We start from the raw sequence: 24,361 nt of genomic DNA on the forward strand, positions 1-24,361 counted from the left end.
AGCCAGAATGGTCTCGATCTCTTGACCTCCTGATCTGCCCACCTCGGCCTCCCAAAGTGTTGGGATTACAGGCGTGAACCACCGCGCCCGGCCAACCAATTATTATTTTAGAGAGACAGTTTAACAACTTCCTATCAGCTGATAGACACCTGTCATTCCTAAGGGGATTCAAAGGGCCTCTCCACCTGCTCACATCTGGTTAGCTACCTACTCTAACAACCCCTCTACTCTAACAGCCAGCCATTACTTCAATTGCATAGAGCGAGCCAATGGAAAGCTCTAGAGGGTATTTAAAACCAAGAAAATTCTGTAACAAAGGCTGAGCCACTTGCTGGAGCCTGTTCCCATGCTGTATGGTGTACTTTTGTTTAAAATAAATCTCTGCTTTCACTGCCTTGCTGTTTGTGCTTATTGTCCAACTCTTGTCTTTGTTTTTGTTTTTTGTTGTTGTTTTTGAGACGTAGTCTCACTCTGTTGCCCAGGCTGGAGTGCAGTGTCGTCTCGGCTCACTGCAACCTCCACCTCCCAGGTTCAAGCGATTCCCCTGCCTCAGACTCCAGAGTAGCTGGGATTACAGGCGCCCACCACCATGCCCGGCTGATTTTTGTATTTGCAGTAGAGACAGGGTTTCACCATGTTGGCCAGTCTCAAACTCCTGAATTTGTGATCTGCCCACCTCGGCCTCCCAAAGTGCTGGGATTACAGATGTGAGCCACTGCACCCGGCCCCAACACTTTGTTTACAACGCCAAGAATCTGGACAACTACCCTCAACTGGCAACATAGTGAGATTCTAGCACTCCTGATAAAAACCTGACCAGATTCAGCTGGCTGAAGACAAGATGGACTCCAGCGCTGACCTTCCACTAAGTTTTTCCTCATGCTCTTGTTATAATACTAAAAATCAGACCCTAAGGTAGAGATTTAACAGGCTAATGAGACACATGACCCATGAAGAAGCATGTTATAAAACTGCACAGGTGTGAAAAGTTTCCTGCCTCTACATTCCTATATGTTGCTCCTTTACACAACTCAACATCCTGAAAATTACAAGAGCCAAGCCCTCCAGAGAGATAGCACAGGAACCCCTTTCGTGTACGCTGCTCCCTTGTGACTGCTCCTCAAGCCGCAAGCCTACTAAAACTATCTGAGAAAAATTTGTTTGGCCTAGTATTAATTTTTTTTTTTTTTTTTTTTTTTAGATAGGGTCTTTGCTCTGTTGCCCAGGCTGGAGTACAGTGGCATAATCATGGCTTACTACAGCCTCAACCTCCTGGGCTCAAGAGATCCTCCTGCCTCAGCCTCCTGAGTAGCTGCAACTACAGACCTGCACCACCATGCCCAGCTAATTTTTGTATTTTTGTAGAGATGGGGTTTCGCCACGTTGCCCAAGCTGGTCTCAAACTCCTAGGCACAAACGATCCTCCTGTCTCAGCCTCCCAAAGTACTGGGATTACAGGCATGAACCACCATACCCCGACTGGCCTGATATGAATTTCTATTTACAAGAAAGCCAATAACTCAGAGTCTGAGCTACAGTAACACTTGTATGCTTCCACTTTGTCCATTAGCACCCCTAGCATATTAATATTAGTTACTTTAAACTACTGATCTGATAATTCAAAAACCTCTGCCTGAGTCTGGGCGTGTGGGCTGCTCTCTCTTCAGACTGTTAGCTGCCTCTTAGTATGGCTTGTAATTTTTTGTTGAATACTGGACAGAACACATTATGTAAAAGAACTGAGACAAATAGGCTTCTGGCCTGAGGTTTTATGTTTAACTGGGTAGGAGAGTTAGCTGTTTTTACTGTTTGCTGTAACTGCACATGCTGGAGGCTAAAATTCCCTATGGTATCCTTGTTTGATCTCTATTAACCCTTGCATTGCTTTTCACTGTAATCCCTTGTTACCACGAAAGAGCTTAAGTGATGTGGAGGTGAGTGTAAGAGGACATGAGTGGGATTAGATCCTGGGCTGTGCCCTTCACTAGTGGGTCTCAGCTTGATTTGTCCCCCTTTGGTAAGACAGGAAGGCTAGAAGGGGACAAGAGTTGGACATTTCCCACCCCTTGGGTCAATTAGACCCTGATAAAAGCTAAGTCTATAGGGCTTTGGTAAATAGTTTGAGAGCAGGCTTTTGTTAAAGAGAACAGACTGTTCTCGATATATTTTTAAATGGTTACTTTCCCCCTCCCTCTGCCAGAAACAAGTAGGATTTTTGTGAGAGACTGGTGAGACTCCTGGAAGTAAAATTCATAAAAGTGTGGAGGCTCCCTAACACTGGGCCCCACAGTCTTTAACTCTCAAAGCCAGTGCATGCTGGACCCCCAGCAATTCATCAATTACAAATTATCTGTTCCTACTAGTACAGGGGTACAGATGGGGTTCTGCTACTGGACTTCTGTTTCTGGTCAACTGTCATTCCAGGTTCCAGGTATCCTCTCTCCATTTCTCAGGGCAGTGGTTTACTCTGTCACCTCAGTTCTCCCATGGGTCTAAGAAGAGTCATTGATTTTCAGTTTGCTCAGTCTTTTCTCTTATTTCAAGGACAGGAGTACAGACTTTTAAGCTCTTCACATGTTGTCTCATTAATTTTTTTGGCTTATTAATGTGTTGTTTGGGTAGCTTTACAGCCCTCCACATTTACAGTGTTCATAACTTCCAAAACATATGTTTGTTTCAAACACCTTGTTATAACATGCTGTCTTAAAGTACTATGTACACACAGGAGAAATACACTCCACACATACAAGCATTTAGAGAAACTGCTAATCATTCCTACAGTGACAGTTAGCCTAAGTGAATCCTTCCCAGTACATCTGACATTTAAAATCTCTCTGGCTGTTTTGATTACAACAATCCTTTCTTTATAAATAACTTCTAAAACCAGATGTCAGCCAACATGCAGATGGCTCCATTAGTCAGTTCAGGCTGCCAGTCAGGCGTCTGGATTGCCATCGGCATCCCTCTGAATAATGAAGCCCATGCAAGATGACACAGGGAGCATCAGCACTACGTGCTTCTCCCTTCCTCAAGCACAACTCATTTGTTGATGCCCTCTAAGGTAGCAGGAGGGAAATGACTTCATTTAAATAAAGCCATTTCCTAGATGGTAGTTTATCATGGTCATTTGGCTCTGAATATGCATTTATAACCAGCCATCATAAATGTGTTAGAAATTCTGCCATCCTCTATTGCTTCCTTTCTTCTCCCCCACCCACCCAAAAAAAAAAGAAAGAAAAAAGAAATCAACATACCCTTTAGAAATAAAGCAAACATTAGTCTCAACCTAATATGCTGGCAAAAGTAGATTTTGGTGTTTTGAGGAAAACCTACTGTTTTTCAGATTGTAGGTGGGTTTCATTTGTTTTTTTTAGACTGTGACGTGATCATTTCTCCTTGCTTTTTGTCAACATCAAATGAATTTCCTATTTACTTCTGTGGTTTTTGGCTTCAAAACTTACTTACCTAGGTAAACCTATAGTGAATTTCACTACAGTTTATGACTTTAGAATTACATTTATGTCAACAGACCAAAATGTCACACACAGGGATTCGATTTCACTAGGGAGTTATGCAGGCGCTGCATGCAAGGAAGGAGGTGGGAAAATTTCATACCAAAGCCACGTTAATGGGAAAAGCCTAGACGGTGTACACAGGAAGGAAGAAGACTCTCTTTGTCTGACATTTCCAGCACTACATGGGGCAAAGGGGTCTTAATCCTTCTTAATCCTTGTCCAAGATTCTTATAACAGTACATAGTAGATTGCATATATTATCACACCAGATAGGCTGTTACTTATTCCAAGAATTTATTCCTAAAATCCAAGTCACTTAAAGAACATAGAAAACTTACTTTACAAAAGATTCTCAAAGAACAGCTTTTCATAAAGCCAAGAATTCATTACCAAAATCATCAACCACCCAGAATGTGCCTGCTTTGTAAATTCAGATTTTTGTATATTGGATATTCCTAAAAAGAAAACACAACCTCTTTTGTTACAGAGGTTGTTTTTTTCTCAAACACTAGATTGCTACATAAAATCTGCCTCACATTTCTCCAAAAACTTTCAGATAAAAGTGAGATAAATTTCCAATTCAATGACATGAAAGAGTAATGAAATCTGTTATTTCCTCAACTCTCTCTCATTCTTTGCACAAGAGAACTGAAGTTCTCTGGAGGTCACTGGGCCAGTGGTAATCCCATTATCAACCAAGACCTGTGTGGGTCACAAGTGTGAGGAGAATCCCCCTTAATCAAGGTCACAGATGTCTCATGCAAATGAACTAAAAGATGATCAACTATGAGAGAAAAGACATCTGCTCAAACTGAGGAGAAACAAGACGTCACCTCTGCCTGGAAGAAAACAGACTATTGGCAGTTAATCATACAAGGTTAAGTGCTCAGCAAACAGCTGATGGATTTTCTCAGCTAGCTCGTGAAAGGAGAAACTAGTATAACTTGGTCACCCTAATTCAGCAGTGCTGGTAGAGAGACCCCTGCTGAAACAAGCAATCTCCACCGATGGTCCCTTTTCTCCCTGCTCCCACCCACCAAAGCTTAATTCAACACTCTCCTCCACCCCCCCACACCCCTCCCATCCATCACACCCATGCCATCTATAAACAGTTCTGCTGAATCCACCACCTCAATATCCAAGGCATCCATCTGCCTCTTTCCAATTCTACTGCCACTCCTTCCTCCATCAGGCAACCTTAACCTTCAGGGACCCTCAGCTGGTTTCACTGCCTGCAGTCCTAGACTCCTTGATCCATTTTCACCAAAGCTATCTGAATGATCTTTCTAATTTACAGACCTGCTGGTTAAAGACTTTCAGTGGTTCCTCGATGCCATAAATCCCTCTCTGAATACAATCCAAATGCTTTAGCATAATTCATAAGACCCGTAATCAGCTGGCTCAGAGGCGCCCAAATTTTGCTATACATTGTAATCTGAGAAGCTTTTATAATTCCCAATGCCCAGGCACACTACATACCAATTAGGTCACAAATTCTGGGGCATAGGAGGTGGGGAGGAGTCAGGGATTGGGAGTTTTTTCTTTCTTAATTCAAATTTCCTCTAAATTCCCAGGTGACTCCATTGTGCAGCAAACTTTAGGAACCACTAAACCAATGACTTTACCTCTCTAGGCTCACCTGTTACCACTCCCCCAGCACATATACAAATCATTTCTTTGTTTTCAATACTTTCTTACATCTAAGGCCCCACCTAGGCTGTTCCCTCTCTCTGAACAGTTCTCCCCTATCAAGGCTTGTGCAAATCTCCTTCCAAAAATACCTCAACTCAATTTACAGTAGAGTTCCAAAATATTCCCTAACAAAAATTGCCTACTAGAGAAATCCATATGAAGTTACCAACCAGGAAAAGATAAATTAGATGGCAATAAATGCAGATCTGTGTTGTAAAAGTTGAGATATGTAATTAGGGAATACAGCCAGGAATCAGCTAAAATGATGAGGTATGACCCTACATCAATTGTCCTTTATGTAGTAAGTACTACAGATGTGCTAAAGAGTAAAACATAAAGCCAGTAGTAAATTAGCACTAACTGGGAAACTAGAACTCGCTGGTGGTAGTCTGTCTGAGTATGGGCCGCCCTCAGCAAACAGACAACCTGGGATCTGCATAGATAACTTGGTAGCACATCCCAGCCTGATGACAAGGGGCAGGTGATTTTCTGACACCAAATTCAGATGATCCTTTAATAAGTCATTTTCTGTGCTCTTGCAATGAACCACCATATGTATAAACAATACTGCTTTGTGGAGGGGTTTGGTTGGTTGTACTTTGCTGAGTTGTTTGCTCTGCAGTACCACCACACACTTTCTCTCTCTGCTTCCCTCTCTCTCTCTCCCCACCCCCAGAGTCCTCAATTTGGATTAGATGCCATGCCTATGTGCTCTCCAGCAATTCATATATCTTCTGTTATATCACTGAACACAAAGTATTGGGACTGCCTATTGAACTGACCATATCCCCCAGGTTCTTTAGGAGCAGGAACATGTCCACTGCAGTGACCACAAGTCACCAACAGGAAGCCCCTGATGTAAGCTCCTAAAAGAAGACTGTCTTTGCTGTTCAACATTGTGCCTCTGGCACTTACTACAGTGCTTGCATGCATTGGGCACTCAAATTCTTATTTGAGTCCAAGTTGGACTTTTTTTTTTTTTTTTTTTTTTTTGAGACCGAGTTTCGCTCGTTACCCAGGCTGGAGTGCAATGTCGCGATCTCGGCTCACCTCAACCTCCGCCTCCTGGGTTCAGGCAATTCTCCTGCCTCAGCCTCCTGAGTAGCTGGGATTACAGGCATGCGCCACATGCCCAGCTAATTTTTTTGTATTTTTAGTAGAGACACGGGGTTTCACCATGTTGACCAGGATGGTCTCGATCTCTTGACCTCGTGATCCACCCGCCTCGGCCTCCCAAAGTGCTGGGATTACAGGCTTGATCCACCGCGCCCGGCCTGGACTCCTTAAAATTGATACTTAGCACTATAGTCTTGAAAATCTGAGAGGCACTCTTTAGGAAACAAGAGCCCAGAACAGAAGGCAAGAAGAGAGAGCCCGACACTTTCTAACACACATTGGGAATAACCCTACTTTTCAAAACCCTCCTTAACAAGCACATTCCCAGTGGCTAGAAATGAGCTAAAGTTTTGAAGTTTTGCTATTTCCTTTTTTCTGCTGTCTTACTCTAATCTTCTGCACCACTGTCAATGTCTAAGTTGGCAATATTGTCCTCAAATATCAAACAATAAATAAGTCCTCAGATAATAAAGAAAATTCCCAGTCTACTTCTCAGGGTTGTTATGAAGCTTAAATGAGCGTGTATTTAAAAAAAAGGCTTCTGAAACACAAAAAATACTACACTGACATAAGATATGAGACTTATTATAGATTAATAGTAAGCAAAACCGAAAAGAAATTCTTATTAAAATGTTTATACTTTAATTTCTGAGGATGAATGAAAGCTATGTATTAAACTGCCATCCTTTTGAGTTAAAGGCACATTCAAAAGGATTCAAAAGGATTACAGCTTAATTCATAATCTGAATCACTTTCAGAAGATGGTCCCGAGTTATTTGCTTGTTCCTAAATTATTTACAAGTCTCACACATTCTAAACATGTAAAAAGTTCATTAGAAGTCATGGGGCTTTATGTACCTAAATATGGTTTGTGGATGAATATGTTTGTATTATATAAAACACCTAAACACACCAAAGATTCTAGGATGCACAAAGTTATTTAAACTAACTTACACTCCCCCAGAGAAACACCTACAATGGGCAAATTCACTTGAGGCCACAATTAATATTATATCAATGTGAATCAGAAATACATTACAGTTGTGGAACAAAGGAATCTGTAAGTGGCTTTTTAATCTCTCATTTTTGACAGCTAGATCCAAACATAAGCTGCTTCTTCCCAACACGTGCATACCATTATGTTCTCACCTACTCTCCATGCCAAAAAGAGGCACATGTTCCTATTCTTAGCTAAATAAGACACTCAGGTCAAAAACTAAGGACAATCTCAATTTTAAGATGGCTTTTTTTTCCCCCTTTTTAAATTTTTTTTTTTAAAGACGGGGTTTCACCATATTGGTCAGGCTGGTCTTGAACTCCCGACCTCCGGTGATCTGCCTGCCTTGGCCTCCAAAGTGCTTCGATTATAGGCGTAAGCCACCAGGCCCGGCCAAGATGGCTTCTTATATCTACAGAAAATAGGATAAATAATTTGATCTGAGGCCAATACCACAGTCAACAAATAAAGAACATTTTGTGGAAATTTTTTTCTAAGGAACATTTATTAGGGTTGTGTAGGTGTATGTATGTTTTAATACACAGAAGTAAAAAGAAGGAAAAGTTCTATAACCTCATACTCAGATAACTGTTGAGTTAAAAATAATGAGAATGAAACATCAAATGTACACACACACACGTGTGTGACTAAAATAGGACCCCTTCTGTATCTGCAACGCAGTTGCTTTTCTACTTTTCCTAAAGGTTTCCTGTGATCCCTTTTGAAGGGGCTGAGGGAACCCCTGCAGCATCTATTTAATCTATCAGTAAAACATAATCTTTTTGATTCTCAACACAAACAGGGTCATGCACCACATCTTACTTTTTCCTTAATTACAACATGCACTGGATTCACTCTCTGACTTTACCTGCAACAACTACAAACCATACCATCATCTGGATGTGCCATGATTTAATGCCTCACTGATGTGTTCTGACTGTTCCCAGGCTTTTGCTATGACAACCAGTGCTGAAATAAGCATCCTCGCCCACCTATTTTGGCAAACCTTTCTAAGTACAGAAGAAGAGTAATTTTTTAATGGTGGGATTGCTAGAGAAAAGGGCACATGAGTTTTATTTTGATATTGCTAAACTGCACTCCACTCAAGTGAGATTACTCAACTTATTCTACCAAGAACAGTATTTTCACGCATTCATTCATTAAACACATGTTCATTGATCCCTTACATTTCTCTATTTTCAGGATATAGCAGTGAAATAGATTTTTTGTTAAAAAGGGCCTCTGTCTATGGACCTTATGTTTTGGTGGGGAGCTTCTGTTTGCCCAAACCCTCATGAGTGCTTAGATTTCTTTTTGTTTGATTATTTGCCAAATGGGTCAAAAATGATGTCTTACCGACATACCTTTCATTAATTATCATGAAGCTGCATATTTTCATTTGCTTTGTTTAGCATTTGTATTTCTTTTTCTTAAACTTTCACACACACACACACACACACACACACACGTATTTGATAGCTTTTTCATTACTTATTTCTATAAATTTTTTTAAATTAAGATTGTTACTGGCAACTCTTTCTTGGTCATATATGTTAGAAATAACTGCCAGTTTGGGCTGATCTTCTGACTGCCTTTGTAGGTTTTTCTTTTTTCTTAAAGTTAAATCTTATATAAGCAAATCTAACAATTATTATTTTATGACCTTTGAGGTTTTTGCCTTGCTTAGAAAAAGGCCTTCACCACTCCAAAATCATTAATAAATCTACTCATGTTTTCTCATAGAAATTATACTGTATGCTTTTATGTTTAAATCTTTTATCTTTCTGGAATTGACTTGGGTATAAAGAATAAAATAACAACATTGCATTTTGTTTACTCTTGTTTCCCTAACATTTAAAATTATTGGAAAATCTATTTTCCCTGGTGATTTGAAAACCATCATTATCATAATCTAATTTCAGGTCCATTTCGAGTTTATTTTTGAACAATGTTATAGTGAACCCCAAGTTTCTCTTCAAATAATCAGTATTTCAGTATGTTCAGCTCTCTTATTCTTTCCCTATTTTAAAGTTTAACTTCCTCGCAATTCCAGTAAACAACCTTCTCTACTGGTTCTAATCAGTAGTTCACATCTGCTCTCCCGAGCCCGGCTCCACCCTGACTAATCCCAGTCACCTGCTCCAGTCACCTGCTCTGGTCACCTTCCTTGACCTGGGTCACCCCTGGCTACCTGCTCTGACCCACACGTAACTGTCCTTCCTGCCAAAACACCCACCCTGCCACTCCAGCTCAGACCCCCGCTCTTTTTAAAATAGCAAATCAGGATTAGTCTAGCTTGTATAGTCTAACCCTAGCCAATAGGGGAACGACATGGCAGTAGGAATGACCCTCATCAGGCTTAAGTACCCTACCCCTTTCCCCACTTGTCCAAGTGTGTGGCTGCCATTGCTCCATCTGTCACACCCTTCTATAGAAGAACTGCCTTGCTGAGAAGATTTATCTTCAAGTGCTATTTCTTTAGCGGCATCAAAATTTTACTTACAACGACAATTATTTTGTTCCATTGATCTGTGTGCCTTTTTCTTCTTCTGTAGCAAGATCTTCAATTATTCAGTTCTAATGTTTAAATTATAGCTTCACAATGTAGCTAACATCCAATAAGTCAAGTTGCCTTATATTACTTATCTTTTGAAGAATTTTCCAAGTTATTCTCACAATTCTATGTTTTCAGATGGATTTGTATCACTGTGTCAAATTCCTCTACACAACAAGAGCAACAAAAACCCTGTTGCTCTTTAAATTAGGAGATTTCATTGATTATTGGATTAATTTATAAATAATTGATATCTTTCAATATTGTCTTCCTTTCTAACCTATTCCTTTCTCCATTTAACTCTTCTAGCAAATCTCTTTGTATTTTAAAGTTTTCATCATACATATTTTTCACATTTCTTACTTCAAATTTACCCACAGGTATTCTGTTATTTTGGAAGTCAAAAGAAACCTATTTTAAAACACATTTTATTGAATAAGTACATAAGCACAGTGCAAAATTCTAAACACCCCCCACCTCAGCCAACGATATTTCTTCCTAGAGGCAGCATCTCATCAGGGAAATTCATTTCAAATCTTTATTAGGATGTTAATTATTTTGCATTTGTTAGATGTTGAAGCTGTATTGTCAGTCAAGGCTATCAAAGTGTGGTCTACCTAATACCAGCCCATAATAAGGTAAGGACACAAGGCAAGAGTAAGTACATAGAAACTTTTTTTTTTTTTTAGAACCTTGACTCTAATCCTAATCCTGTCTACAGTCTGGCAGTACATAGAAACTTCTGTAGCAATTTGACATTACTGTCATATTCAAGCTTATGGTCATTCTTCTGGTAATCCATGTGTCTTGTATTCTGTAACAGTATCAGTGTAGACCAGATTAGAAAAAACTTATGGCCCTTCACCACAGATGGTTTAGAAGGCACAAGCACCCAGGCTACCATCATCTCTTGCCTTGGCTTCCCCAGGAGGCATCCATTGGAAGTCACTGCTTCCTCTCTTGCCTTTCCAGGGTGATGCTTCTGTTAATCACACGCCTGCAACTCAAACCCTTTGGTGATTTGCCACAGCATTTGCCCTGACCTACTAATCTCTGCATCCTTTGGCTCCTTCCCACTTTTGTGACTTCACCCAGGTCTTCCTTGTAAACATCCAGGCACCCTGGCTTCAGTGTTCACCTGACATATCACTCCCTTTCTTCCTTGAGTCCTTTGCATGTGGTGTTCTCCCAGCCCAGAATTCCTCGCCAAGAGGAGACACTCAATAAATGGGAGAAAATTAGAAGAAAAACAAAGGAAAAAGAATTTTGTAGCAGGTTGTTTTTAAAAAGTGAAAAAAATTCTCACATCCATGACCCATTTTATTTGATAAATATAAAATCTCACACCTTCCCAACGGTCCTTAAAAAATCTCCACATAAATTGCAAATAGTTGCCAATTCAAATTGAAGTAGTTAGTAAGGTCAAACACAAGCAAGCATTTACTTTAGCGTTGAGAGATCCTGACTTCCTAAAACAATGCAGGCACTGTAAGTGCTTTTCTGCCAACTCAGGTCATAAGTCTTCAGGCTGAGCCCTGAGCTGCACAGCGGCTAGTGTCCTAACCCCATGTGTCCCACCAAGATTGACAGGTGCCACTCCTTCCTAACCACCACAACTTCAAGGCCAAGATGAATTAGTTCGAAAAACAGGGAATCAAGCAGCTAATCAATGTGTGCTGAAGTGCTCACACTCACTACTAAGCCAAGAAATTTAAAACTTGATGCTATTTTTTGCCTGTCAAGTTAAAACAGCAATAATACCCAATGTTACATGTAATATATAGTTTTATACATTTGAGATTACTAGTGGCAACTTGCAGAAAACAATATATTCAATATGATACAATGTATACGGTGCACACACACGAGTGTAAAATATCAAAATGTCTCATAGACCTTATCAAAATGTCCCTTGTATGACAGCAATTATACTCTGAAAAAATATCCTAAAGAACGAATGCACAAAAAGCTCACAAGAGGATAATTTATAATTGGAAAAATATATAAGCTGTTCAGATAAATGACTTTCAGATGAAAGTGGAGGCCTGGCCACTACTGACTGAAGAGACAGCCAACTTGTCAGTCATAATTACTGATGGGCAGTGCCATTACTCACGGACATCCCATTGACAAGAAAAGGACTGACCCACTGGACAACATGCAGAAAGAACAAGTAAAGATTTTAATAACTGCCCCTCAATGGAAAATGAAGCTTCTGTAAGAAAAAATATATAATAACAAAGAAAAACATATGTATTAATTTTTAAGACACCAAATTTTCATAAACAGATTACAACCACATAAAAATTATGCATTAAAAATAGAAAGCAAATTTAAAATATCATAAGTGGTTTACATTCCGTTGGAAAGTCTTAGATAAGTTTTCTCTCAATTTTTCCATATTTTTTAAGTTTTTCCAAACAAATTCATTTTTATCGTTTAAAAAATGTTAATCCCTTTGAAACCAAGCAAAGTCAAAATGTGTCCACCTCAGCATGCTATAAAAAATATTTATCAATGGCAGGTCAGTAAGACTTTCTACCTTCTTTTTACCATGTGACTTGTTACTGTATAGAAGACAGTATGGACCTCGTTTGGTAGAGAGAAAAATCATTCTGTCCACTAAGTCAAAAGTAGGATTAAGTAGATCATCTTTTTGGTCCCCAGAAAGAAAGTGGTTTACACACTGGAACACACTGGGAATGCTAAGGGCCTTAAACGCTCTAGCACCATGCATAAAAAACAGTCATATCAAGGACAAGCATTTCTAATCTGAAATTACAGAAACATAGTAAAGGCCCTCTGAAATGTAAATACCCATAAATTCCAGACCTGATTACCCACTAGCTGTAACTGCTGACAGCTTACCAGGTTCACATCAATTTCAAGGGGCCTCAAGCCACCACGGAATGAGCAGGTTCCAGTCATCTACAAATCATTCAACTCCCAGGGCAGCCATCACATGGTTGTTAAAAGAACCAGTAGATTGTTAATTCTCTTTCCTGCTTTGTCTCCTCAGTCATTTCATTTGACATTCACTGTGAATACTTACTTCCCTCACTATTAATGCATTTGGCTTCAGAATCTCAACTACACAACCAAATGTGCTCATGAGATTGGGGGTGAGAGGTTCTGGAAAGAAAGGAAAAAAAAAAACCACAGAGTTGAGGCAACATTGAAGTTTAGATTTCAGTCACACAAAATAAATCAAGAAGCTCAAAATTAATGCTCCCTTAACAACCTTAAATCTCTACACTAGGCATATGGATCAGAATGGCAGTTTTATTAGGATCACAATTGTAGCAAATACACATTCAAATTATGTATCACATCTACCATTATACATTCTCCCTTTAATATAAAAAGAAAGTTTATATTCTAAGCTGGAGATAACGCAAAGCTGTAAGTTTGAATAGAATTGAATTTTGATCCGGCACTGTTTCTTGACACTCAGTATAAATCTTCAGACCCCCAACTGACTACTGCATCAAGGCCACAATCTCTAAACTCATTTCTAATTCAGTTACAAAGGAGGACAAGCATGGTCATACAGCAAAGAAAACTCCATATATACACCTGTAAGGGCTATTGTGAAAGAGGGGCAGGGAAAACAAGCACCCCAAGTTCTCCTAACAAGGTATAGAGGAACGGACATTTGACCAGGAATCAAGATCCAGCTTGGAGTTTCCAGTCACCCACCATCTGTGTGATCTTGGGAAAGCCATTTGCTCTTATTTGGCTCACTTTACTCCTCCACAAAACAAAAAGGTCTCATTAAATGATTTGGGTGGTGATACAAATGAGTCAAAGGTCTTTGCTGGCATTACCTTCCCGAAGTTTCTCAATTGATATTTCCTTTCCTTTACCCCCGTAGGTCTGCTGGAGGTATCCATGTGAGTAGGCAAACTGTGGGATCCCACTACTTAAACACAGGGTTTTGGTAAAATGCCTGGGACTGTGAAGATAAAGTACTATTTTCCCTCATTCATGTAATCAGGAGACACAAAACTACCATACACATAGATCATATACAAATGATGTGCTAGACACATTAGGAAATGGGTAGAAAATTATAATTTTAAAAGGCACGATTACTACATGAAAGCGTGTCATGTCTGTAATCCACTTGGAGAGATAACACATTGAATAACATTGCACTGACAAAGACCTAAAACAAATTGCTAATTAATCACAGTCTCTTTCCCATGGAGTCTAGGTGTTACCTCAAAATCCTTCTCAACACAAGCACTCCATTCAGCATCCAAACGACCATCCTTACCAGGTGAGGTGAGGTGCTTTGTGCAGTCCACACAGGTACTCTCCTGAGCACATGCCCAGCTACTTCCAGTGCCCTCCACTACTGCTCCTACCCAATTCCTTTGACTTCCAAACCTTCACCTCCAAATCACTAGGTATTCCCAAAAAGAAGCGAGACACTAAGAACCTAGTCACAATGGCTGAATGCTCTTGTCAACTCACCTTTGTCCATTTTATTAAAAGTCCAAATTCTAGGAAAATAGGAAACACCTATACCTTGCTTTAATCCACATAAAGTACACGTCTCTGTTAAACACCAAACTGGATGACCATCACATCGTCACTAGACACCTAGTACATTCCTATTAGCAAAGGCAATGCATGGTATCTCTGGGCTTACATCAATACACAAGTGCACCAACAAGTTTTATACACACACAAACACAAACACAGCTCATCTACTGTAAAAGGCTGCATCCCTAACCAAGTTGGCCATCTGGGAAATGAATGTCTTTGTGGTAGCATTGTAAATTACCCCCACTCTTCTGGAAAGCAATCTGGCAATATATTTTAGAAGCCATAAAAATGTTCATACTATTTGACCCAGTAATGTCACATCTGAGACCCTATCGTAAGAAACTGATTCAAAATAAGAAAATAGCTACATGTGCAAATGTATACCTTGAACTGTAAAACTGTAATTTAACCATAAAAAGCTGGAAGTAATCCATATGTCAACAGAGTTAAATAATTAATGATATGACATCACAACAGAATATTACACAACCATTCGAATGGTAACTATGAAGATTATACAGCAATAAGGGAAAATGCACACACAAAACAACTGATACAACTATGAAATCCACTGAAAAATTGTTTAAACATTGATTACCATGTTCTAGGGTGGTAAGTGTCAGTGTTTTCCTTTCTCTATTTCTAAGCTTTTCCTAATACTGCTATAATGCCCCTATAATTAAAAGATAATCTTTTATTTAAAAATGATATGCATGCCTTTGATCTCAAGGATAAAGAGCCACACCAGACCATGCAGCCTGCTATGTTACTCAGGGAGGAAGAGAGACCATTAGCATTCTACGGACGCACAGACATCATGGGCTGAGCCACATAGGACAGTCCATGGAGAGCCACCTGGAGGTGTTGCGTACTTGTCAGTGATTGCCAAAAAATGAGCAGTGTCCATCTGCTAACCCCAGTCAATTCCCTTCATTATGAGCATCCCGAGGCAGAGGATTCCCTGGGCGTACTTCACGTGCTGTCAGCTTAGTTATCCATTTAAAAAATTTATTTGGGGTCACATGGGGCTGTACAGTCATTTGGTTAAAGTAACAAGCCCAGATTTTCACATTGGAAGCAATGAGAAATGTCTATGGCAAGAAATGCAATGATCACAAAGATGGAGGAAGGCAAGCAGAAGCAACTTTTCACTTCCAGAGAAGCAAGGGGTCTGGGGAGCAGCCAATGTTGTCGCACACTCATTTGTCAAAGAAACAGAGTCGTGGGGAGGGCAGGGTCAAAGGGAGGGCAGGAGGGGCTCTCCTGAGCTGACACCAGGATGAAGACACAGGAGGTAAATATGCGTGCTCAGCCCTAATAGGCCTTAACCATCGGATGGTAACCGACTTCACTTCGGGGCCATTTAACCCCACATGCAGTTTCAGCTCTGTGCCAATCCAGGCACCACCCTACTCAGGAAGATGTCAGGGATCTCCAGTCCAGTTTTAACCAGTCAGTCCCAGGTACTGCTCTTGCATTCTCAACCCTCATCCCTGTGTCCAGGCACCTCTTTATACCCTCGTGTCAATACTCAAGTTCTTTTCTCTCCTCTGTACCTTCACTTCCCCTCTAAGTCCCTGCCAGGGAAGCAGCAGGGCAAAGAAGCTTCAGACACAGGTTGTGCAGATGGCACCGACTTAAAATTCAAGTTAAGCTACTCTTCTCCCTATACACCTTGGGAAAATTACTCTCTTGAACTTCAGTTCCCTTCTCTATAAGATTTGTACCTGCACCACAGAATCATTATAAGGGTCAAATGAAATAACAAATGTAAACCCCAGCATCTGACACTTATGAATGCTTAATAAAATATGCTGTTTACTCTTGTTCCTCAGCAGCTGGCATCCTGCATGTCTTCTTCCTCCACTAGCCCTGTCCATTGAACATGAACCACACAGTCCCACTCTCTGTTGCTCAGCCCTCCTTATGCTGACCTCAGTCCTGAATTAAGCATGCCTTCTGGAACCACTCCACTACCCAAACCAAGACACTCTCATTTCTGCACCATGATCCCACTCTACTTGCCAACAGCTGTAGCCCCGCACACACTCAGGAAGTGCACAGCAATAATCTCAAAGCTTGGGACCGAAGCCACACTGCCTGGTTCAGAGCCCTGCTCTTTCACTGATTACTTCATGTGACTTTGCTCAAGCTGCTTAACTTCTATGCCTCATCTCCCCATCTGTAAAAGACAGTAATAGTATTTACCTCCTAAGACTGAGGAAAGGATTCAGTGTACAAGCAAAACTCTGAGAACTGTGTAACCAGGCACTTTTTTTAACTTCAACTCCCCAAGGACAGAGGTACTTGGTTAGCCTATGTCATCCCATGTCATCAGATAACCCAAGCAGCTCTGCTACTCCCTGATGCAAGGGAGATATAAGCTCTCTTGACAGCAAAGCCTTGCTATCTACCACGTAGTACCTAGATCAACATGGGCACTGCCTGGGAACCCATTAGAATCTCAGGTCCCACCAAGCCCTACTGAAGCAAAATCTGAATCTTAACACATTTTGCAGACAGAAGTCGCCTGGAGGTCTCGTTAAACAACACAACAACACAAGTTTGGACGGGGCTGAGATTCTGCTGTTCCTAGGACCAAATTTAGGGGAGCAGAGCTCTAGAGGAAAGTTCTGAAGTAGAAATGTGTCGACATGTGAGAAGACTGTCACCTGGAGTCTGTAAGTGACAAGGACAGTAGATGGATGTGACTGGTATCTGGAAAAGTACCTGGCTAAGAAGATAAACGACCAACAGCATAAGGAGCTCCTGGGTAAGTTCTTATGAGGGTAGGGACCAAGTCTTTTTAATCTGTTTGCTTGAGTGAATGCCCAACATGAAGGAGATGGTTCACTGAAATCATCTGACATAATCCTTACTTGTGTGGGGTCCACCAATTTATCCCCATTTTCTGTCCTCCTTGGGGTGTGTGTGTGTGTGTGTGTGTGTGTGTTAGAATGTTAGTTTTACAAAAAACACAACTGTTCTATATTAGTTGCTCTTCCCCAACCCACTGTAATATATTTAACTCCACACTTTGATGAACTTTCAGCCAAATAAGCTTAAACCGACAGTCCAAGACAGACATTGCTGTTATAGAAAATAAGACTACACCAATACAGCTCTGTAGTTTTAAACGAATCCCAGGGCCCCGAAGGGGCTTAGACAAAGCACTCCTTCAAACCAAAGAACCTTCAGGTTTACTGTATGGTTTACTCAAAGATACACCTAGATTTCCTAATTTAATAATAAGGTTAAGTGTTAAAATACACAGGAGTGTAGAAAGCATTATAACTATGTTTCCCAGAGGAGATGACAATCTAAATGAGAAACCTTCAGGAACTATCAGAAATATCAGCACAGATGTCTACATAGTATAGTCTTTAGTTTATAAAATGAAACTGCCCTCAAAACCCAAAGTGAGTTAAAGCTTGCATTGAAATCCAGGCAAGCAAACAGTCGCTCTTTATCTTCCAAAATGCAAGACTCTGAAGAGTAAATTGGATCTTTTATCAACCCGCACTATATCATGTTAATATAAAAACATACTCTATAGACATAAAAATGATTTTCCACCACAAATTAACAAAATAGATAAAATTCCCTTCATATGTGAGGAACAAATTTCAGCAATCGCAGCTAATAAGGACACTTAAGAAAAGACATTTTTGTATCTTTTTTTCTTCCTTGAGATGGAGTCTCACTCTGTCGCCCAGGCTGGAGTGCAGTGCTGCAATCTCGGCTCAATGCAACCTCTGCTTCCTGACATTTTTGTGTCTTTTGATGGTAAAAATCTTATTTAAAGCCCAAAGAACAAGGTATTAAAAGAAATTACAGCAGTGGTCCTACACCTTGATGGTACATTAGAATCATCGCAGAAGCTTTTTTAAAATCCCAGTAACCAAGACACACATCAGATCTGTTACAGTGGAATCGCTGGACATGAGATTCTAGCATCACTGTTTTCTTAAGCTCCCATGTGGACTGTAGTGTACAGCCATAGCTGGGAATCCCCAAATTAGAGATTATTCTAAAGATATCTTCCAGATCAGAGAATTCTTCTTAGCAAGATCACGTGCCCTTGATATGCTGGGACAAGAAGCATTTGTCTAAAGCCAAGTGTTTGTCTAAAACCACCAGCTGAGATGGTCTACTGTACAAGCCACCCACCCCCAACCCTGGGAGTAAGGCTGAGGACCATGTACAACCAGGCTTCCCAGCCTTAAAATGCAACCCTGATGAGGCAGGGTCAGGAAGCCACTCAGTCTGTATTTGCAGGGCGCATCTCCCTGACAACAATACAAGAAGCACTGGAGACAGACAGTGACATGAACTGACACACAGGCCCAGCAGAGCAGCATCACCCAGGGACGGTGCTATTTTCAGAATGGATGCAGCCCCACTGTGACTCTGAGAAAAAACACAGATCCTCTTTAACAAAAATAATACAGAGAAATGTGTAAGTTTCTTAGCTGTTGCTTCTCTGTTGATAAAGCTGCAAAATTCACCTTATCTAAATGTTAAAAGTTCTCCATGTTTACCATTGATGCCCTCCAGGCTTTCCCTAACCTAAATCCAGCTTTAGATGCTGTTGCTTGGTTTTATTTAAAAGTAAACTTCTGATGGGAATGGATAGAGTGGAGATGTTTTTAAAAACTCCACAGGAACCAATGCATATTTGCTTTAAATTATTTAAAGGCAAAATTTTACTCAAAAATCTTAAAGGGAAATCAAAGATACTACAGAGTTTTTAAAGATAATATTTTAAATAACAAGAACATCTTAAAGCATAAATTTGGAAAGGCAGGAAAATGTCATATAAAAATATGCAAAGATTACTTTTGTTAAAGAGAATTTTTATTTAAAAAGAGCGAACTCTACAAGTCCTTCACAACATGAACTCTGACGGCAGGCTCTGAATCACTGATGCTACTAGGCAGGGGCCTTCAGTCATGCCCCGAGACTCTCTGTGCCCTACCTTACCTGTATGTCACAGGAGTTAAGGTTCCGAAGTCAAATTCAGATTCAAGTCTGCACTTAGCTATGGAGCTCACTTAACCTCTCTGTGCTTCCCTCCCTCCCCTGTAAAACTGAAAGACAAATAGTTACCCACCTCCTGTGTGAAGAAACTGGAACCCCTGTGCTCTGCTGGTGGGAATGTAAAATGGTACAGCACTGTGGAAAACAGTATGGAGGTTCCTGAAAAATTAAACATAGAATTATCATATGATTAACGATTCCACTTTGGGGTCTGTACCCAGAATAACTAAAAGCAGGATTTTGAAAAGATAGTTGTACACCCATGATCATAGTATTATTCATAATAGCCAAAAAGTAGAAGCAACCCAAGTGTCCATTGGTGGAAAAAATGGAAAACACAATGTGCTCTATCCAGATAATGGAATACTACTTGGCCTTAAAAAGGAAGGAAATTCTGGTACAAGCTACGACATGGACAAACCATGAAAATGTTATGCTCACTGAAATAAACTAGACACAAAGGACCAATACTGTATGATTCCACTCATATGAGGTTCCTAGTTAAATTCAGAGACAGAAAGTAGAATGGTGGTTGCCAGGGGCTCAGGGGAGAGGGGATGGGGAGTTCCTGTTTAATGGGTACGGAGATTCAATTTGGGAAGATGAGAAAGTTTTTTTTTTTTAATTTTTTTATTTTTATTATTATTTTTTTTTAAGAGTTTTTCTTTTCTTTTTATTGCATTTTAGGTTTTGGGGTACATGTGCAGAGCATGCAATACAGTTGCATAGGTACACACAGGGCAATGTGTTTTGTTTGCTTTCTCCCCTTCACCCACATTTGGTATTTCTCCCCTGGCAATCCCTCCCCACCTCCCCCTCCCACTGGCCCTCCCCTTTTCCCCCTATAGACCCCAGTGTTTAGTACTCCCCTCTCTGTGTCCATGTGTTCTCATTTTTCATCATCCGCCTAAGAGTGAGAATATGCGGTGTTTCATTTTCTTTTCTTGTGTCAGTTTGCTGAGAATGATGTTCTCCAGATTCATCCATGTCCCTACAAACTACACGAACTCATCATTTCTGATTGCTGCATAATATTCCATGGTGTATATGTGCCACATTTTCCCAATCCAGTCTACCATCAATGGGCATTTGGGTTGATTCCAGGTCTTTGCTATTGTAAACAGTGCTGCAATGAACATTCGTGTGCATGTGTCCTTGTAGTAGAACGATTTATAGTTCTTTGGATATATACCCAGTAATGGGATTGCTGGGTCAAATGGGATTTCTATTTCTAAGGCCTTGAGGAATCGCCACACCGTCTTCCACAATGGTTGGACTAATTTACACTCCCACCAACAGTGTAAAAGTGTTCCTTTTTCTCCACATCCTCTCCAGCATCTGTTGTCTCCAGATTTTTTAATGATCGCCATTCTAACTGGCGTGAGATGGTATCTCAATGTGGTTTTGATTTGCATCTCTCTGATGACCAGTGACAATGAGCATTTTTTCATATGATTGTTGGCCTCATATATGTCTTCTTTCCTAAAGTGTCTGTTCATATCCTTTGACCACTTTTGAATGAGAAAGTTTTAGAGATGTGTGGTGCAAGACCATTAATGTACTTAATGCTAGTGAACTCTATGCTTAAAAATGGCCAAAATGATAATTTTTATGTTGTACATTTTACCACAATAAAAAATAAAAATTTTTAAAAACGAGAAAGAATAGTACCTATGTCCTGGCATTGCAGTAAGGATTAAACACATGGGAAGTGTTGAGGGTGCCCCCGGCACAGAGTAAGCCTTCCGTAGATATCACTGCTATCTTATCTTCCTACCTTTGTAGCTCCCCACAGTCCATGCCACAGTGTTTTACATGAAAAGATGCTCACTGCCTAGCCTCTGATTCACCCCCTTGGAGCTATACACCTTCTGCGACAAAACATTTCTAGCCCTGGGCCTCTTGCCAGCATGAACACTCCTTCATTTAGAGAAAATTCCCACTGTAACAGGATGAAGATGAAGAAGCCACCTATTTCTACACTGAGTCTTCATCTTAAATAATGCTGAGGTGACCCATTGAAAACAACTGACTCTACTGTTTTTATTTCTTAAATGGTTTGTTAATAATTTTGGCTCAAAATAGTTTCAAAGGCTATGGTTATCATACAAATCTGGTAGAAGAGAGAAGAAAGTCCCCTGGCTATTCATAAATATACTCTCATTTTTATCTTTACCAAGACTATTTTATTTCTTTGCCTGTTTCTTTTTAAAATGTTTTATTATTAAATTTCCAAGCACACATAAAAGGAGAGTTCAGCTAGCATCAGGTTACCAGCTGCAAAGACAATTTTAACCTTTTTGACTCAAACACCTAAGACTAAAATTAGAATAACACCATCGATTACAATTGAAAGAATTTCTAACTCTAACAACAATCATCAACATCACTACTTTTCTTTACGTTTAAAAGACATTTTAAAAATATCTCTTCACCTCCTTTTATTTCTTCCTTTGAAACTTCAAATTTCAATGCCCACCTTGCTAGGTTACTGTGAGGATATAAAGTATATGAAGGCACAGAGCTTGGTGTCTAGCACGTGTTAGTTCCTGAGAAATACTAGTTCTCCATAGGCTGCTACCTCATGCCACTCTCTGAGACTGAGACCCACACCCCCATCTGTGTGGGGGTTAAGAGATATATTGGTTTTTGCCCACAGTTACTGGCTCATAACTCCCACAGCCCTTGTTGTGAGTGTGTTAGGCCATGTTGGGTGTGTTAGGCCTCAAGGGCAGGCCCCTGACCTCCTGCCCTCTTTTCACTTTATGTTCCCCCAGCTTTCTGATTGTGGGTCTTAAGACCCTTCCATCAGAGAGTCCTACCCTATACTTTGGGGGAAGGAATGCTGATGTCACGAAGCTTCCTTCCATAAAAAAACCCAAGGGGAAAAGATACAGGGAGCTTCCTGATAGCTGAACACATGAAGGTTCCTGGAGAGTGGCACACCCAGGGAGGGCATGGAAGCTCCGCACCCCTTCCCCCATACCTTTGCCCTGCGCATCTCTTCATCTGTATTCTTTGCAGTATCTTTTATAATAAGCCAGTAATAATAAGTTTATATTACTGAGTCCTGCGAGCCTCTCCAGCAAATTTATCACACCCAAAGAGGAAGTCATCAGTCAGAAGTTCAGGAGGCCAGGACTTGTGACTGTCCGGGGGGAGACGGCAGGGGGATGAAGGGAGGAGAGGCACTCATGGAGACTGAGCCCTCAACCTGTGGGATCTGACACTATCTCTGGGTAGACAGTGTCAGAACTGAATTAGAGGACACCCAACTGGTGCCTCGGCTTGGTGTATGGGGAACAACCCTATGCATTTGTTCACAGAAGCCTTCTGTATTGATGATTACTGTAGTGTGAGACTAGAGGAAAAATACAGAGAGAGTTTTTCCTACACACCTATACACATAATTCTCCACTCTTTGTCCTCTACTCCTCATTTCCCTTCCTAAACACTGGTCTTGGCTTCCTTCCTGCTCCTCCACTTCCTTCTACCCCACAGATCCCAAACTCAAATGCCTAGTCACAAATTCAATCAACAAGAAGACCCCAAATATAATAAGTGGCTAAAATGAACTGATAAATTATTTTGCAATTAGAGCACCTGTTCCTGAATTAAAACTATAAAACACACCTTTATTATTTATAACTATACAGAAAGCCAGGCTAGATGCTAGGTTGTATAATAATCACAAACAGAATTCATATGCATGGGTGTGTGTGTGCGTGTGTGTTGTGTGTGTGTATGTATGTGTTTTACACATTAAACTTCTTTTTTGATGATCTAAGAAGTTCTATCTGATAATGAGATTCATTTCTTTGCAGTACTTCTCACCTGTGGCAGACCTGCCACCTCTAATTTGCTTTAAAAGGAATTCTAATCACACAATCAATCACACTCCTGACCTTCAGCCTTCACAGCCACTTCACTGTGGTCAAAACTGGCTCTAAAAATTCCTGTTGTCCTCAAGTTCCAAAATGCCAACAACAGAGATATAATTTGAACAAACCTTCTGATCGGTGAACAAAAAAAAATGGTATATGGAGTTTCTATTTCATCTTCTAATACCATTATTTAAATAAAAGTGAATATCTATGATATTATTAAGTAATAACCTTTCTCCCATTCGGGTTTACAGATTTATAAATTGTCCAAGTTTCCTGTAGCGAATCTAGACTCTTCACCACAAAAATTACATGGCCCAATTGTGGTTTTAAATACCATCTTTTATAATGTAGACATACAGAATGGCCAAGTAATAATCCTTCCATCCACACCTCCTCCCCTCCTAGCATACATGCAACCTTAATTGCATTAGCATCCATCTTTCCTGCTCACGTCCTATGTGGATGCAAGCAGAAGCTTTCCTGCCTAGGCCAAAGCCACATGGCTCATTCACTTCAGCACATAATTTCTCCTACTAAAACAAAAACCATCCCCTCTCTTGACAATCCTTTCTTGATAGTTAAAACTCCCTCTTGCATGACCTTGTATCTTTCTTTACCAAGAAGGCACTGAGACATAAACACGAAACACTTCTTGTTTGCAATTCCTTATCCATTCACTTCTCAATCCTGTGAATTCTGGGTTCTGCTTCACCACTGCACTGGAGCTATTTCCAACAGTGTCACCACTGGCCTCCTATTTACTCAATCCAGTAGCCACTTGTCAGTGCTTTTCTTATTTGAAATCTGTGCACCATTGGCTGCCACTGATTGCACGTTGGTTGCACCCTCTTCAGAAGAGCACTTTCCCTCAGTTTCTGTGGCCTCTCTTCTGGTCTTCTCACCTCCCTGAACACTCCTACTCATCTTCTTCAAGGATCTTCATTGTCCCTATTACTCAACAACCCCAGCGTTCCATCTTTGGCCCTCTTCTCCCTCTACTACATAC

At 40.4% G+C, this 24,361-nt stretch overlaps 1 protein-coding gene across 16 annotated transcripts in view; it reads right to left on the minus strand.

Annotated features, from left to right (window-relative positions):
* Positions 1-24,361, minus strand: part of FARS2 (phenylalanyl-tRNA synthetase 2, mitochondrial) — a 521,299-nt gene that overhangs the window by 458,887 nt on the left and 38,051 nt on the right. For 13 of the 16 annotated variants that reach the window (XR_008480528.2, XR_013533782.1, XR_008480527.2 and 10 more), the window contains one exon: positions 19,542-19,627. The exons of the other annotated variants lie outside the window; for them this stretch is intronic. The gene's annotated coding sequence lies outside the window, so the exon portion shown is untranslated. The remainder of the gene's footprint in view (positions 1-19,541; positions 19,628-24,361) is intronic. 16 annotated transcript variants of the gene reach the window in all.

The sequence above is a fragment of the Callithrix jacchus genome, chromosome 4 (assembly GCF_049354715.1).
Source record: "Callithrix jacchus isolate 240 chromosome 4, calJac240_pri, whole genome shotgun sequence".
In the NCBI taxonomy this organism is placed as follows: Eukaryota; Metazoa; Chordata; class Mammalia; order Primates; family Cebidae; genus Callithrix; species Callithrix jacchus.